This window comes from Panthera onca, chromosome X (genome assembly GCF_046562875.1).
Source record: "Panthera onca isolate mPanOnc1 chromosome X, mPanOnc1 haplotype 2, whole genome shotgun sequence".
NCBI classification, from domain to species: Eukaryota; Metazoa; Chordata; class Mammalia; order Carnivora; family Felidae; genus Panthera; species Panthera onca.
In genome coordinates, this window is record NC_138357.1 from 78,597,533 (window position 1) to 78,609,288 (window position 11,756).

The following is an 11,756-nucleotide window of genomic DNA, read 5'->3' on the forward strand; positions in this document are numbered from 1 at the left end:
TTTTTTCAAAAAACCAACTCTTGGTTTCGTTGATCTGCTCTACCGTTTTTTTAGATTCTATATTGTTTATTTCTGCTCTGATCTTTATTATTTCTCTTCTTCTGCTGGGTTTAGGCTGCCTTTGCTGTTCTGCTTCTATTTCCTTTAGGTGTGCTGTTAGATTTTGTATTTGGGATTTTTCTTGTTTCTTGAGATAGGCCTGGATTGCAATGTATTTTCCTCTCAGGACTGCCTTCGCTGCGTCCCAAAGCGTTTGGATTGTTGTATTTTCATTTTCGTTTGTTTCCATATATATTTTAATTTCTTCTCTAATTGCCTGGTTGACCCACTCATTCGTTAGTAGGGTGTTCTTTAACCTCCATGCTTTTGGAGGGTTTCCAGACTTTTTCCTGTGGTTGATTTCAAGCTTCATAGCATTGTGGTCTGAAAGTATGCATGGTATAATTTCAATTCTTGTAAACTTATGAAGGGCTGTTTTGTGACCCAGTATATGATCTATCTTGGAGAATGTTCCATGTGCACTCGAGAAGAAAGTATATTCTGTTGCTTTGGGATGCAGAGTTCTAAATAGATCTGTCAAGTCCATCTGATCCAATGTATCATTCAGGGCCCTTGTTTCTTTATTGACTGTGTGTCTAGATGATCTATCCATTTCTGTAAGTGGGGTGTTAAAGTCCCCTGCAATGACCACATTCTTATCAATGAGGTTGCTTATGTTTATGAGTAATTGTTTTATATATCTGGGGGCTCGGGTATTTGGCGCATAGACATTTGTAATAGTTAGCTCTTCCTGGTGGATAGACCCTGTGATTATTATATAATGCCCTTCTTCATCTCTTGTTACAGCCTTTAATTTAAAGTCTAGTTTGTCTGATATAAGTATGGCTACTCCAGCTTTCTTTTGGCTTCCAGGAGCATGATAAATAGTTCTCCATCCCCTCACTCTCAATCTAAAGGTGTCCTCAGATCTAAAATGAGTCTCTTGTAGACAGCAAATAGATGGGTCTTGTTGTTTTATCCATTCTGATACCCTATGTCTTTTAGTTGGCGCATTTAATCCATTTACATTCAGTGTTATTATAGAAAGATATGGGTTTAGAGTCATTGTGATGTCTGTATGTTTTATGCTTGTAGTGATGTCTCTGGTACTTTGTCTCACAGGATCCCCCTTAGGATCTCTTGTAGGGCTGGTTTCGTGGTGACAAATTCCTTCAGTTTTTGTTTGTTTGGGAAGACCTTTATCTCTCCTTCTATTCTAAATGACAGACTTGCTGGATAAAGGATTCTCGGCTGCATATTTTTTCTGTTTAGCACACTGTAGATATCGTGCCAAGCCTTTCTGGCCTGCCAAGTTTCAAAGGAGAGATCAGTCACGAGTCTTATAGGTCTCCCTTTATATGTGAGGGCACGTTTATCCCTTGCTGCTTTCAGAATTTTCTCTTTATCCTTGTATTTTGCCAGTTTCACTATGATATGTCGTGCAGAAGATCGATTCAAGTTACGTCTGAAGGGAGTTCTCTGTGCCTCTTGGATTTCAATGCCTTTTTCCTTCCCCAGTTCAGGGAAGTTCTCAGCTATAATTTGTTCAAGTACCCCTTCAGCACCCTTCCCTCTCTCTTCCTCCTCTGGGATACCAATTATGCGTATATTATTTTTTTTTTAGTGTATCACTTAGTTCTCTAATTTTCCCCTCATACTCCTGGATTTTTTTAACCCTCTTTCTTTCAGCTTCCTCTTTCTCCATAACTTTATCTTCTAGTTCACCAATTCTCTCCTCTGCCTCTTCAAGCCGAGCCATCGTGGATTCCATTTTGTTTTGCAATTCGTTTAAAGCGTTTTTCAACTCCTCGTGACTGTTCCTTAGTCCCTCGATCTTTGTGGCAAGAGATTCTCTGCTGTCCTGTATACTGTTTTCAAGCCCAGCGATTAATTTTATGACTATTATTCTAAATTCACTTTCTGTTATATTATTTAAATCCTTTTTGATCAGTTCATTAGCTGTTGTTATTTCCTGGAGATTCTTCTGAGGGGAATTCTTCCGTTTGGTCATTTTGGAGAGTCCCTGGCGTGGTGAGGACCTGCAGTGCACTTCCCCTGTGCTGTGGTGTATAACTGGAGTTAGTGGGCGGGGCCGCAGTCCGACCTGATGTCTGCCCCCAGCCCACTGCTGGGGCCAAGGTCAGACTGGTGTGTGCCTTCTCTTCCCCTCTCCTAGGGGCGGGATTCACTGTGGGGTGGCGTGTCCCACCTGGGCTACTTGCACACTGCCAGGCTTGTGTTGCTGGGGATCTGGCGTATTAGCTGGGGTGGGTGGGCAAGGTGCACGGGGGCTGGAGGGGCAGGCTTAGCTCGCTTCTCCTTAGGTGATCCACTTCAGGAGGAGCCCTGTGGCAGCGGGAGGGAGTCAGATCCGCTGCCGGAGGTTTGGCTCCGCAGAAGCACAGAGTTGGGTGTTTGCGCGGAGCGAGCAAGTTCCCTGGCAGGAACTGGTTCCCTTTGGGATTTTGGCTGGGGGATGGGCAGGGGAGATGGCGCTGGCGCCTTTGTTCCCCGCCAAGCTGAGCTCTGCCGTCCGGGGGCTCAGCAGCTCTCCCTCCCTTTGTCCTCCAGCCTTCCCGCTTTCCGAGCAGAGCTGTTAACTTATGACCTCCCAGACGCTAAGTCGCGCTTGCTGTCGGAACACAGTCTGTCCGGCCCCTCCGCTTTTGCCAGCCAGACTCGGGGGCTCTGCTTGGCCGGCGAGCCGCCCCTCCGCCCCGGCTCCCTCCCGCCAGTCCGTGGAGCGCGCACCGCCTCGCCGCCCTTCCTACCCTCTTCCATGGGCCTCTAGTCTGCGCTTGACTCTGGAGACTCCCTTCTGCTAATCCTCTGGCGGTTTTCTGGGTTCTTTAGGCAGGTGTAGGTGGAATCTAAGTGATCAGCAGGACACGCTGTGAGCCCCGCATCCTCCTACGCCGCCATCTTCCGGAACCTCCTTATATATATACTTTTTTAACATCAAAACAAACTAATGAGGTAGAGTGTATATATATGTATATATATATATATATATATATATATATATATATATATTGCTTAGAACAGAGTCTGGCATGTGTTAAGTGACATATGAATGTGAGCTATTATGTTTCACTGATTGTACTGGTTCCTTAGAGCACTATCCTCTCTACTTCCTTTCAACCTTCCCCTTCTCTCACCCCCAACCTCACTATTCCAGACAGGACACTCTGGAGATTATCTCACCCACACCCCCACCTTTAGGGAGCCTCCTGACACATGCAACTCTGGCAGAGAATTAGCTCTCAAAGCTCTCCAGAGATTCAGTGGCCACTCTGAGAGCCCTAAATTGGCCCCACTATTCCTAAAATCAGAACTCCTTTGCAGGCTCAGGTGTGTCATATTCCAAAATGGGGAAAGTGGGGGCCTCCAAGTTAGCAAGAATGTATGGTGAAAAGAGTATTTGGGAGATGTCTTGGGGTCATATGGAACTGAGTTCAAATATCATACACATGGCCTGGGTCAACTCAGTTTCCCTCCATGGATCAAGTCATTTCCCTTTCTGGGGCTTCAGTTTTGCCTACTGAGATGAATGATGAATTGTGAGTGAATACCTACATCATATATTTATGGTGGGAATTAATAAAATAATGCTTGCAAAGAACACAGTCTAATACCTAGCACATAACTCAATAGATGAGAATGCCTATTCTTACCATTAACAATAACAACAAAGGGTGCTTTTTATGCCTCCTATGCCGGACATTAATACTACCACCCCTTGAGCTTTCCATCCTGTCACGAGTTGAGTTATATCCTCCTCAAATTCATATGTTTAAGTTCCAACCACCAGTACCTCAGAAAGTGACCTTTTTTGAAATAAGGGATATTGCAGATATAGGTAGTCACACAGTAGTATGGTGGGACCCTAACCCAATGTGACTGTTATCCTTATAAGAAGGGACAAATTTGGGTATAGACATGCATGATGGGAGAACATCATTTAAAAAAAAAGAATGAAGCAGTCTACAAGCCAAGGGACATCAAAGATTGACAGCAAATCACCAGAAATTAAGAGAGGCATGGAACAGATTCTCTGACACTTTGATTTCAGACTTGTAGCCCCCAGAACTGTAGAGTGATAAATTTCTGCTATCAAAGCTACTCAGTTTGTGGTACTTTGTTATGGCAGCCCCAGCAAAAAATACACAGTTCAACAAACTAGCCTAGTTATTCTCACTGTGTCCTGGGAATTTATCTTCTTCCTCTGTTTCTACCATCCGTCCCAGAAATACAGCAGCAGCTGCTGCTTCTGGCATTCTGGTGACAATCTGTTTACAGATGCACTAGGATCTGGCTTGGCACTGCTCTTTTTCCAATTGCCCACATGGTGCTCACTATAGCAGAAACTTGTATGTGTCATAAAAAGAAGGAAGAAACCAGATGACTTAAAGCCACCAGAATGTTGCTTCATTTCAGTCACTTGTAAGTGACTATTTTTATCATTTTCTGCCTAGAGATGATCCCCTAATTAGGCAATTTTTATGACCTTTTTAGCCACAGACTCTATTCTGACCTTTTTCTTCTTCCCATCCAAATATAGAGTGCTATAAGATCAAGAACCAATTTTTCTGGATCTCTGAGCTGGGGGCTGTGAATTAGCCTGAGTGCTAGAGAAGAGCAGGCCAACTAATAGGGCTACAGCAAAGGCCTATGGGATTGGCATATATGTGAGTGGTTCTGTTGGTTCTGTTTGCATATATGTGAGTGGTTAGTTGTCACTGTTTCCTACAGAGGCTTAATCAAAATTATAATCTCACACCACAGCAGGAAGGAAATCCATGTGGCAAGTCATTTACTATCACTGAATTACATTTTCTCACCTGCCGTGTGCAAACAGAACTCACTGTGTTAGAGAAGGAAGAATGATTAGTAAGAAGGGGTTAGTGGGAAATAGAAGAGGAAGAAGGAAAGTTTGGGGAGAAACAGAACAATAAAAAAGAAAAAGAGAAACAATAAGAACAAGAGATAGGGAGATGAGACTAGAATGGCTTCAATATCCTCCCAGACTTTTGGGTGGGATTGGGTTGGAAATCTCTGTTAAGGGAAAGGAAGAAATCATCATTCTTGTACTGGATAATCATTTGCTAAGAAGAGCTGGTACACTTATCAAATGCCCGTTTCATACCAGGTCCTTTATATACACTACTTTCATTTAATTGATAAGGAAAATGAGGCTCCAAGAGCCTAATTAAAAGTCTGTGCTCATTCTACTCTGTCATGATGTCTTCCACTTGGTGCAGGCACATGTTTCTACATGTTTTTGGGTGGGGGTGGAGTCCTTAGCTAGATCTGAGTACAAAATAATAAAAGAAAGAATTATAAGCTCCCAAGGACAAGTACCTGGTTTCCAGCTTTATTTTTGGTGCTAATTAAAAATTAAATTATGGGAGAATAATGGATCTCAATGCTGTATGACATCATAGGACCTACCCCTGCTTGTTGCTCTCCACATAGTAGTCATTTTCTAGGCAATAGCAACAATTTGGGATAATCACAATAGATCAGGGAACCAAGGGATAGCTGAAACCTGAAAGTGTTTCCCCAGCGGAATGAACATAACCCATGGCATGCTTTAGGAAGATGATAGATAAGTCAATTTATATATAAAAAAAACTGATCAATACTCCCAGAAGCCACCCCTATAAGTTATCTGACTGCTAGTATATTTACTAACCTCAAAACAGGCAACATAACCAGATTACCCTTCAAAGTCCTTGTTAATTTTATCTTCTGAACTGTAAGATATTGGGGTAATTATTGGTTACTAATATTTTGGCCTCTGACAGAATTTCACTTTAGGTGAATTGGCACTGGTGCCTATGGGAACAAGCCTATTTTTAACCTTTTGCATTTTGATATCTTTGTTATTATTATGTGTGGGCCTAATACTTTTCCCTGGGTCATTTTGACAGAATAACTAATGAGAAAAAACTTTTATTTTTTTTTTATTTTGGAGATAGAGCACGAGTGGGGAGAGGGGCAGGGTGGGGAGGGAGAGAAAATTTTAAGCAGGCTACATGCTCAGCATGGACCCAGACATGGGGCTCGATCCCATTACCCTGGTATTATGACCTAAGCTGAAATTAAAAGTCGGATATTCCACCAGCTAAGCCACCCAGGCACACTGAGAAAAAAACTTTTTGATAAACATTACAATGGCTTATTGTGTTGCTTTCAGGTAGGAGGCAAAAAAGCGAGATATCCAGTGAAGAAGCTGTCTTCAAGAGAAAAGGCTAGGGAACAGATCATGAGAGCCTCTAACCAAATGACACCCATGTTCATGGCATGTAACTTTGTATCACTTTTGTCCTTCAGTAAAAGAGTGAATCCACTGCAGATTCAATTAGGCACATTTATCACTCTTTGTCCCTTTGGGCCTCTAAGGGCCAAGGAAAATGCATACAAGTAATTCAAACCCAGAGAACAAATGAATTCCATGCACCTGTGATGAGCATGGGATGTTGTATATGTGCTGAATCACTAAATTGTATACCTGAAATTAATATTACACTGTATATTAACTAATTGGCATTTAAATATTTTTTAAAAGAAACAGTATAGAACCAGTTCTCCAAATCTGCCCAGTTCAAAACACTGGCCTTGAGAACATCTTACATAAAACATTTAATAGAGCCTGATAGAACCTGGGTTGCCTATAAACATGTGCTTGTTCTGTCACCAGACTGGAGCAATAGATGGAGACTCACCACCAACTTTTCTGCCCTCTGGATTTTCTGCTCTGATTTGGGCAAAGAAGACCTGGCTTCGTTACCCAGATTACAGGAGACTCAAATCTATCCTCACTGCTTCTCAGATCTCTGAGGTTCTGCCCCTGAGTCAGGTAATCAGCAGGGTCTGTAGCCTTGAGGCTTAATCAAGGCTCCCTGCTCCAGATTGGAAATGGTTTCTCCAGAATAGAATTGAATGATTCTTTGAGATGGGAGGACATCTAGTAAATCCCTTTCACTTACTTACTGTTGTAACTTTGGGCAAACTACTTTATTTTTCTGTGTCTCAATTTTCTTCATCAGTAAAATGAAGATCAAATGAATAGAAGCTACTTCCTAGGGGCTTTGTGAGGATTAAATGAGTGAATGTATACAAAGCACTTAGAATACAACCTGGAACACAGTAAGCATATATGTCAGCTATGATGATTATGATCATGATGATAATCCTGCCCCTTCCATGTTACCAATGAGAAAACGAAGGCACAGAGAGGCGAAATCATTTGCTTAAATTCCCACAACTAGTATTAAAACCAAGATTTTAGCACAGGCCTCTTGACCCAATGCCCTTTCTTCTAAGCCAAGACAAAACCACCCATGCAGAAAATGATTTAATAGGCATCTCTGAACCAGTTTGGGCCAATTCTGGATTATTGGTCAAAGGTGAATTGTGTCATGTATGGATTATCACATTTTTAGCAAATATTCCAGAATCTACCACATAGAGGCACTCAATATTTCTTGAATAGTGAGTTGTTCTAAGCTTCTTCCATACTTTCTTACTATACAATAGCTGGAATGCCAATTTAATGCCATGCTTTAAGATTTCATTTCCACTTGCATTCTGGAAATGTTAAAATGCGATTGAAGGGATTTGGGGTAGTTCTAGGGGAAGTATTTACTGGCAGTGAAAGTTTGCTAAGCCCTGGAACCAGTGGTGTGCTCACAGATGTCTAACAATAAACTCTCTGGCGGGGTGGGTGTTTGAGGGGAGAAACCTAATTTATAGCATGTTCCAATTTCAAACTATCAACTCCATGTTATTAAATGCAGAGTTGGGAAGAGATAGACAGTAATGCACTACTCTATAGTATTTCCACCACACAAATACTATTATACATATGTTAATTATATATCATATATATGTATATACTACAGTAATAATAATGCAGAAAAATAGTAAAATATAGTAAAATATTTTGGAAGTGATGAGTTTTGAGTACTTATTACCCTTGTTTTAATATGATTTAATTTTAAGTTTATATAATTCAAATAAAAATTCATTTTTCATTTTTAAAATTATTTTCTTTAATTCTAGTATAATTAACATACAGTGTTAAATTAGTGTCAGGTATGCAATATAGAGATTCAACAATTACATACATCGCCCAGTTGTCATCAGCATAAGTGCCCTCATTTATTGCTATCACCTATTTCAACCATCCCCTCACTGACATCCCATGTAACAACCATCAGTTTATTCTCTGTAGTTAGGAGTCTGGTTCTCGTTGAGTGACAGAATGGCTTAAAAAAACAAGACACATCTATATGCTGCATAAAAGAGACCCATTTTAGACCTAAAGACACTTGAAGATTTAAAGTAAGAGTATGGAGAAACATATGTCATGAAAATGGATGTCAAAAGAAAGCCAGAGGGGCAATTCTTATATTGGACAAATTAGATTCCAAAAAAAAAAAAAAAAGACTGTAACAAGAGACAAAAAAAGACACTATATAATAATAAAGGGGACAATCCACCAAGAAGATAGAACTGTAAATATTTATGCACCCAACATGAAAGCACCCAAATACATAAAACAGTTAGTAGCAAACATAAGGGAACTGATTTATGGTGATACAATGATAGTAAGGGACTTTAACATCCCACTTACATCAATGGACAGGTCATGTAAACAGAAAATCAATAAGGAAACAATGGCTTTGAATGACACATGGACCAGATGGACTTAACAGATATATTCAGAACATTCCATCCTTAAACACCAGAATATGCATTCTTTTCAAGTGCACATGGAACATTCTCTGGAATAGATCACATATTAGGCCACAAAACAATTCTCAACAAATTTAAGACAATTGAAATCATACCATGCATATTTTCTGTCCACAGTGCTATGCAACTAGAATTCAACCACAAGAAAAAATCTGGAACGATCACAAATAAAAGGAAGCTAAATAACATGCTACTAAACAATGAATGGATTAACCAGAAAATAAAAAAAAGAAGAAATAAAAACGTAAATGGGAACAAAAAATGAAAACACAACAGTCCAAAACCTCTGGAATGCAGCAAAAGTGGTTCTAAGAGGGAAATTTATAGCAATACATATTTACCACAAGAAGTAAGAAAAATCTCAAGTAAACAACCTAACCTTACACCTAACGGAGCTAGAAAAACAATAAAACCTAAAACCAGCAGAAGGAAGGAAATAATAAAGATTAGAGCAGAAATAAGTGATACAGAAGATAAAAAAAAACAGAACAGATTAATAAAACCAGGAGCTGAGGCATGGACAACGTTGGTTTGAAGACCTTCAGGATTGCCCTGGTGGAGCAGAGACAGGTCCTCTGGCTGGAGATATGTGTAACACACCGACTTACTGTGACCTAGGAAAGGCCACCAAGGATGTATTCAACAAAGGATATGGATTTGGCACGGTCAAAATGAACTGAGAACCAAGTCTTATAGTGGAGTGGAATTTTCTACTTCTGGTCATGCTTACACTGATACAGGAAAAGCATCAGGCAACCTAGAGACCAAATAAAAGGTCTGTAACTATGGACTTACTTTCACCCAGAAGTGGAACACAGATAATACTGTTGAAACAGAAATCCTTTGGAGAATAAGTTGGCTGAAGGGTTGAAACTGACTCTTGATACCATATTTGTACCAAACACAGGAAAGAAGAATGGGAAATTGAAGGCCTCCTATAAGCGGGAATGTTTCAGTCTTGGCAGCAATGTTGATATACATTTTTCTTGACCAACCATCTATGCTGGGCTGTGTTAGCTTTGAAGGTTGGCTTGCTGGCTATCAGATGAGTTTTGACACAGCCTGATCCAAACTGTCACAGAATAATTTTGCCCGGTGTTACAAGGCTGCAGACTTTTAGTTGCACATTCATGTGAATGACGGCACTGAATTTGGAAGGTCTATCTACCAGAAGGTTAATGAGAAGATTGGAACATCAATAAACCTTGCTTGGACGGCTGGCAGTAACAATGCCCATTTTGGCATCGCTGCTAAATACAAGCTGGACTGTAGAACTTCTCTACCTGCTAAAGTAAATAATGCCAGCCTGACTGGACTGGGTTATACTCAGGCTCTTTGACCAGGAGTCAAACTGACCCTATAAGCTTTAATTGATGGAAAGAACTTCAATGCAGGAGGTCACAAGATTGGGTTGGGATGTGAAATAGAAGCTTAATGTGGTTTGGAGTAAAGCATCTGATATGTCCCTGGAGGTGAAGAGAACCCACTATGTTTTGACCTTAAAATTCCTCTGTGAAATTTCAAAAGTGTGAACTTTTTATTCTTCCAAATAATTGTAATCCTCCCCACTGAAGTCTAGAGATCATAAGTCCATCCTAAGAGAGGTACTTGAAGGCATGCCTGGAAGTTGTCATGTTTGTGCCACATTTCAGTTGAGTTCTGCAGTGTTATTTTAAATGTGTTCCTCAGCGACAATGTGGTGCCATGTTACAAAGGAAATGACTCAGTCCTCCAGTTTGTACATCATGTCCTGCATGTCCCACACCACTTTTTTCCTGAGCTTTTAATATATTGGTCTCTGTGCTGTAGTGGAATCTTTGGTTTTCCATCAGAATAAAATAAAATAAACCCATCACATCTGGAACATTACATAAATACATACATACATACATACATAAATAAACCAGGATCTATTTTTTTAAACCAATAAAAGTGATAAACTTCTAGACAAACCTATAAAGAAAAAAAGAGAAAGAAATCAAATAAATAAACCCACAAATGAGAGAGGAGAAATAACAGCTAACACAACAGAAATATAAATAATTATAAGAGAATATTATGAAAAACCACATGCAAATAAATTAGGCAATCTGGAAGAAATGGATAAATATCTAGAAACATATAAATTACCAAAAGTGATGCAGGAAGAAATAGAAAACTTGAACTGATCAATACCCAGCAAAGAAATTGAATCAGTAATTTAAAAACTCCTAACAAACAAAATTCCAGGACCAGACAGCTTCACAAGCAAATTCTACCAAATATTTAATGAAGATTTAATACCTATTCTTCTCAAACTATTCCAAAAAATAGAAAAGGAAGGAAAACTTCCAAATTCATTCAGTGTGGCAAGCATTACCCTAATACAAAAACCAGAAAAAGACACTACCAAAAAAGAGAAATACAAGCCAATATACATGAACATAGATGAAAAAATTTTCAACAAGATACTAGCAAACTGAAATCAACAATAAATTTAAAAATTCAATCAAGTGGCATTTATTCTTGTTTTGCAATGGTGGTTAAATATTCACAAGTCAATCAAGGCAGTACATCACATGAAATAAAGAAAGTATAAGAACCATATGATCATTTCACTAGATGCATAAAAAGCATTTAACAAAGTACAACATCCATTCATGATTAAAAAAAAAAAAAACTTAACAAAGTAGGTTTGGAGGGAACATATCTCAACATAATAAAGGGCATATGTGAAAAACCCAGAGTTAACATCATCCTTAATGTGGAAAAAAATGACAGCTTTTACCTTAAGGTCAGGAACAAGATAAGGATGTCTACTATCCCCATTTATATTCGACATAGTACAGGAAGTCCTTCCTACAGCAATCCAACAACAAAAATAAATAAAAGGATCAGTAAGGTAGAACTCAAACTTTCACTATTTGCAGATGGCATAATACTGTATATAGAAAACAATAGAAACCCCACCAAAA

At 39.5% G+C, this 11,756-nt stretch overlaps 1 pseudogene; it reads left to right on the plus strand.

Annotated features, from left to right (window-relative positions):
• Positions 1–9,343: 9,343 nt before the first annotated feature.
• LOC145714488 (non-selective voltage-gated ion channel VDAC3 pseudogene) lies at positions 9,344–10,241 on the plus strand (annotated as a pseudogene).
• The last annotated feature ends 1,515 nt before the right edge of the window (positions 10,242–11,756 follow it).